This window comes from Otolemur garnettii, unplaced genomic scaffold (assembly GCF_000181295.1).
Source record: "Otolemur garnettii isolate 467f Iridium unplaced genomic scaffold, OtoGar3 scaffold00007, whole genome shotgun sequence".
NCBI classification, from domain to species: domain Eukaryota; kingdom Metazoa; phylum Chordata; class Mammalia; order Primates; family Galagidae; genus Otolemur; species Otolemur garnettii.
Window position 1 is genome coordinate 40,261,613 of NW_003852402.1, and position 7,406 is coordinate 40,269,018.

Genomic DNA, 7,406 nt, shown 5'->3' on the forward strand with positions numbered 1-7,406 from the left:
TCTTTCCTCTAGTCTTGGTTAGAGATTGGGAGAGTCTTTCCTCTAGTCTTGGTTAGAGATTAGGAGAGTCTTTCCTCTAGCCTTGGTTGGGCACCTTCTCTAGAATGCGACCGACCGCGTGTACAGGCCTTGCTTGGCCCTCTCTGCGTTGTCCTGTGGGAACAGGGCCTTGGAGAACCAGAGACAGTGCTAACACTCCTGCTACTGCTATTGCTGAGAGCAATAAAACCCTCTGTATCGGAATCACAAGGCTGTATCTTTTGCCAACAAACACGAGTTGTGGCAAGGTAACGTCTTAGCTTGCAAGGAGGGCAAAATCTCACACGTGTCCCTTCTCTCGACACTCACATCCTCTGGGGTAGACATTATGACATGTGCTCCTCAAAACAGCAAACTGAGGTTCTGCCGTGTAAAGTGCGGTGTGAAACTATTCCTTTATTTTTTACCAATCAAGCTATATCTAAATGTTACAAGTCCACTTGTGAAAGATGGAGAATCGATACCCCTAGCTTCGTCTTAAATATTCTTGTTCAAAAAATTATCTTTAAATGGATTCCATCATGTGTTTGTTGGAAGACGACTTGTTCGTGGGCTCTGGTCCCAGGATAAGCCTTCTTTCACTTGCTAGTCCCTGACCACAGGGGACAGGTATGGTCTATGTTGTTCCAAACAAAATAAATCCCAAGAGCCTCATTCTAAGGTTGGGAAAGCATTCTCTGCACTTTTGGTTAATGCAATAAAGGGTGTGAGAGCTGGAACTGGGCAGCCTTTTTCCTATGAGAGAAAAGATCTTGAAGAAGTGATGACTCAAAAAGATGAACACAGACAAGACATCGGAAAAACTGTCCTGAAATCCAGACCAGACCACATCCGAGGAGATGTTATTGCTGGGTTTTACATTACATAATGAAAACAGAACCTACCTTTAACCCAATTTGCAACATTCTTGAACCTTTCATCTGTTACTTTACTGATTCAGATGGTCCTTCCATAGAATGGTCCGTCTTAGAACCATTTTGATATCACTGTGCTGTCACTCACTTTCCCATTATCAGATACCTAAAAGTTACGACTTGTGGAACACTGCAAAGAATAACAAATGAGATTTTAAAATAAAAGACAGAAAATCACTATCCCAAACGCTTTTATATGTTACAGAAGTGTTTCCTTTCATCCAGGGCTATTAACTGGAAAGCTATTCAACTGATGCTTTGATAAATAGTTACAAAAAGCAAACGAGAAAACAAAATCAACAAAATTTTTCTAGAGCATTTGGCAAAGACATAAACAGTATTTTACCTATCGCTGGTCAGATATCAAGAAATAGCTGTCAAGAGCCTATAGCCGAAACCTCAGACTTAACTTTGATAAGATCATAGTATATGTGAAGCAGAGGAATGCTTACACAGAATAGAGAGCTGGGAAATTAACCTGGAGAGGCAGACAGGTAGGAGCCAGATCATAAAGAGCACCATGCGATGTCTAGGCTAATATGTTTAATCTTTTTCTGGCAAGTCAGATGTTTTAATTTGGGGAATAGAGACCATATACTTGGAATCTGAACACTCAGACTATGATCACATTGTGGGGGTGTGTGCATGTGCCAAGGGACATATACATGCTGAGAAAGTATCTGTAAATGTCTTCAAATTCTAAAAGAGGTTTGCAAATGAAGAAACATTATGAGATCTGTTGGGAGCATTTCTAAGGGAACTTTCCTCAAAGGATGCTTACAAGAGATGAGTCTGGCTCCTGGACCACATAGGACTGGGTAAATGGTACATGATATTGAAAGAAGGGAAATCAGGTAAAAACCACAGGAAGTGCTATAAAATCACACAACCAGCACTTACACCAAACCAGGAAGCGTGGAACAAAGTTTCTGCTGAGTAAAACCAAAAGGCAACAATGTCCTTGTTGTAATTACATGTAACCATAATGGTGGCTAAGAATATCGATACATTTTAAATCACCAAAGACACACTTATAGCCTTATATACATAGGTAGTTTGCTGATAAATCTCTGAATTAACTTCAAATAATATTAAGCCTGATATTGGTTTGATTTTACTTTTTAAGAAATAACTTTTGGTCTGCAGATGATGCTAAGTATGTTTGGCTACTAGAATATCAATGTCAGAAATAAACTGCAAGAAAATCACACAAGGCTAAGTGAATGGGAAGAAATATAAGCAAATATTCTTAGCCAAAATAACCAGACCTATGTTTGTATGACGGTAACTTACAATGTAAGAAGAGAATAATTATGCAAAGGGCAATATACCAAGGAAAAGATGCTCAAATTTACTAACAATAAGAAAACAAGACCTTTTATACCGAAAATGAGCAAAACATACTAAGGTCTGAACATAGCAAGTATGGATAAGGAAGCTGGCCTATTCTTACCCTGCAAGTAGAAGAAAAACTTGGGAAAACAACTTCACCTGTTGTGCTGCCAAGTTTCTGGGGGATTCCAGAGTTAGGGTATACTATTAAAAGACTAGAATTGGAATGTTCCTAACCCAAAGAAATCTCAAATTGTCTGAAGTAATGGATCTCCACCAATTGCCCTGGTTGGATAAACTCACATTGTCTACCTTTAAAAACTTCACATGTGCCTCTTAAATAATTATAAGTTAAAGCAGTGAGCTTGGAAATGGATTCATCCTGAGTTCTAACATTGTAATTTTAGCCTTTAGAGAGTCTAAGCAGTGAACCCAGCTGAGCCAACACAGACCTGGCCGCCTACCTATAGAAATCTGAGGCTATAATTGGACATTATTTTAAGTCACCAGATTTATGGTAATTTGTTATGGCAGCAGTAGAAATAAACATAGCCAGTCCTGTGAAAACTGATGTGGGCCCAACTCTAGCTGTCAGTTAGCCATAAGGCAAAAAATATTACAGTTATGAGTTCAGGTGAAGTCTAACAGAAAAAAGCAGCCAGGGTGATTAAGCCTGCTGATATTAAACTGCAAGTAAAGTATGCCAAAATACTTTTTAGTGGGCAGCGCCTGTGAGTCTAAAGGGTAGGGTGCCAGTCCCATATGCTGGAGGTGGTGGGTTCAAATCCAGCCCTGGCCAAATAACTCAAAAATATATATATACTTTTTTATTGAGTATCTATTATGTGCTGGCAAACTGTGTTGAAATTTATATAAACAATTATTTGGGGCCAAAGTTCTACCTTTCTGATATATCTGGTATTACTGTTAACAGGAGATATAACTTTATGATTCTTTTACACAAACTGGTTTATACATCTGAATACATAATTAGAAAAATATCTTTTCACAGTGAAAAACACTGAGTATGTCTCAAAGATAAATCAAGCAGGACTAAGGGCAAAGCTCTTCATTAAAATTGACATGTTTTACCAAACATCATTTAGCAAGTAATTAGATAGGAAAGACTTATTTATCACAGTGGTATTTAAATATGTAATATTCGCAATTTCAACTTCAATGCAACTAAGTTATATCTCAACAGGAATAAGTCAATTAAATTTTTGTGTTCATTCAATGCATCTTACAAGACTCAAAAAAGACTGTGCAGAGAGCAACATTATCTAATAGCCCTACATTATCTTAGTATCATTTAAATGTCAATGTAATATTGATCTCTCCTAGGAGTGTAGATCTTAGAACTCAAAAGCAAAAAAAAAAAAAAAAAAAAGCATAGTCATACTATATTGCATAGTACATACTATATTATCTAGTTTATTTTCTGAAAGGGGGCCCATAAACATTCAGCAAGACAAACATTATTTGATAATTGGAGATAACATTCAAGTTCAAAGTTCAAATGCCTAACGTTTGTAGAAATTACTAAAAATATTGCTTTCAACTGTTTTCAGAGCTATATAGCATAACAGCCCCCAAAGCTCAAAAAACCAAAGAATTCAATAACCAAGAACAGTTAATCAAGTGTACTCTGACCTGCGTGCTATGTGAAGTTCCTTCTGCTCCCTCATCAGACCTACTGCCATAAAATTCAGACAGAACTCTTCAGTTGTTCAGCAAGTAGACTGGGGTCAGGCATCTAAGTACCCTAAGACTCTTCTAGACACATTTTACTTTCTTTTTGTGATAAATTTCCTTATAGCAAACACATACTTCCCAAATCTAGATTTAGATTTTTAAAAAAGCCATATTCAAAGTAGGAAACATCTTCTCAAAACTTGTTATACAGTATATAATTCCCTTCTTAACTTTGCCTATGATTATGGAACTATAGATTTCTAATTGGTTAAAATTTCTTTATTTAAACCTTGATATATATTGATGTAAAACATTCTAAAATAAAAATAGAGAACAAACAAAATAAATTTTCAACTTAACCATAAATTCCTGGGTATGTGCACTAATGTGCTTATGTTTAGAATATGAGGACAACATCATGGCCATACTATAAAGACAGACATTCAGCCAGCACGTATGTAGATTTAAAGGCATTAAGTAACCACAGCTATATATTTAATACAAAAGTAACTGATAGAAGTCAGGAATCATCCTCATTCTAATTGCTAAATTTAGATTTAACTCTGTATTATCTCATATTTTTAACATTTGGTGTTTATAATACATAACTATACTAGCTAGCTAATGCAGCAAATCAATAAAATAGATCACTCACTACATTCCAGACCTTACTAAGTTATCTTGCAACTGCATTTGTGGTTTTCATGAGTAAAGTTCCATTTGAAAGCCTTAAAATATCTTTCTGAGTAATAGTTACATTCTTTCCCCGTAAAGACTCTGGGTATAAGTTAAAAACTAAAACTAAATTTACACACCCCTCCAAAAGAGCATTCATCCAGAGGACAAATCTGGCCGGACTTGAAAGAGAGCCACAGAAAACCAAGAGTATTAATAAAAGATGATGATTCCCCTAGAACTGGAGCTAATGAATACGCCTCGGGACACAGATGCTCTCTGACATATGATTTTTAAAAAAAATTTTTTTTTACAGACTGACCTTTCAGGATTGAGTTAGTCCCAAGCAATCTATCAGGTTTTATATTTTCTTGGCCCTCAAGGTAGTTTGCAGTTGTTGCAAATGTGAGCTTTTGCTTAGAGCAAAAGGTAGCATGTCCTACAGAACAGAAAACCTACAGGTTTTTGACTGAGAGAAGTTTGCATGTTAATCACGTTCTTCCCAGCCAGGCATTGCTTAGACACAGCAACACGTTTATTAGTCCTAATGATGAGTACATCAAATAATAACCTGGCTTTCTTTTTCTTTTATTAAATCATAGCTGTGTACATTAATGCATTTATGGGGTACAATGTGCTGGTTTTATATGCTATTTGAAAAACTTATATCAAACTGGTTATCATAGCCTTTACCGCATTTTCTTAATTATTGTGTTACGACACTGATATTCTACATTTAGTAGATCTGACATGTTCCAGTGTAAAGAGCACCATACCCTATTAAAGCAACAGACAACTTACGTAGAGAGCGTACAATTTTTCTCACACAAGAGTGTCTTCCAGAGAAATACACACGATAGCAAAGAGAGGAAGCAGCTTTCTATTGCACAAAGTTCAACTGGAAAGTGAAAACAAGTATTCAAAGAGCTGGAGAAGCAATTAGGAGGAGATGATTACAAATGTAGCAAACGCTCACTTCTAAATTTCATCACCTGTAGCTCAGAGACTTGAAGTCTCAGGCAGCTTAAGGTTAAAAATGGGGCTGGGGGATATGAAAACTCACTTGTTGAAGTCATTGAGAATTGAGAATAGTCAGATAAATCCGAGATTCTCCTGATTCCTGGCAGCGTTCACATCTCCTCGTGGTGATAAATGTCTGATGATGCTTTGGAGAGCATCCATCACCCCGCAGTCTGCCCTTGCTGGACCCCATCGTGGTGATTTATAGGCCAGGGTAGCCCGATCGCGCCCTTTCAGCTCCACTGCACACAACAGGAGGCCTTCCAGGTCATTTGGGTGAAGGAAACTTTCATTGGCTGTTCAAGTCCATCTTTCTGGCAGCTGAATTCTCATTATCTCACTCACCTCCTTCGCAAGGATTTGGCTATACAGCTTCAGTATATGTCAAAACCCACCTCTTCCCTGCAAGATGTTCCTGAAAAATTTGTCATGAAATGATTTTGTAGTTTCCTACAGGCATAAGGTAACATTTTTGAGTTTTATTTTTGTCCAGGAACTTGTAAAATCAAATCCTCTTTATATATAACCATCTCTGGCCTAATTCTAGTGGGCACAACCCTCCCCCTTCTTAAAATAAAACTAAAAGTTCCATGGCTTTTTATGCATACAGGGTAAGGTTTTAACTCCTTGCATCTACATTTTCAGCCCTCCTTAAACTTCGGTCAGGATGTCTCCACAGCCGCACTGTTATCATTTTTAGCCAGACAATTCTTCGTTGTGCTGGATTGATGAGTACGTGAAGCAGTGTTCGGGAACACAGGGGCCCCTCCCAATCAGAAGCCAGTGGACATTGGCAAACACCACCTGAGTTGAAAATCACTGACCCGGCCCCAAACAACCGTTCCAGAAATCCCACAGAAGTCTTCTGATTCAGCCAAACTCAACTGCTCAGTTTTAGTCTAGGATACTGTTCGACCTTTCTTGTTTTCATTTTTTTCTAGAATCATTTTGTATCATCTTCAGGATCCACCTTATTCTATCCCTCCTTAGTCCAAAATATTTTTTTAAGCATGGCAGTGTGAATTCGTCCCTTTTAAAATGATCTTGACCTTACCCCTGATGTCATATTTAGTGTCTGTCTAATTACAACCTTCCACAATTCCCCCATTCTGCACCCCATTTCTCTTTGTTTAATGAGAATTATAATATTTAATGTGTATACCTGGTTATTGTGAGAAAAACTAGTACGATCATAGATCGTAGAGATCAAAGCCCCTGCATGGGCTTTGACAACTGCAGGCTAAAAATAAGTGTGAAGAATGATCAATGAATCACAAAATGCCTCCCAATATTCCTGTCATGATTATTTAGCTCTTGCCTTGTGAGTTGCATGTTCTTGTCTCCATCAAGTCTTCAAATTATATGGAGACAAAGAGGATTCTCAGATTATGGGAATTTTCAACAAGGACCAGGACAATCCGACAGCTAGCAGATACTAGTTCAGTTGTTTCATTCAACATTTAATCACACAGCCATGATAGGGAAAGGTAACTTTGTCTTCCATATCTTCCTGTAACAGACATCAAGTACACCTGAAAAAGTTCCATATGGTATAAAAGATTGTTTTCAGTGCCAAAATCACCACCCCAAAGGTGCCTTCCACTTGGTTTTAGGAGACCCCAAACCAGTTCCAAGAGTTTAGGTATAGCATTAAGACATATCTGAAGAAGCCCAAGTGCCCATCGATCCACAAATGGATCAACAAACTGTGGTATATGTACACCATGGAAT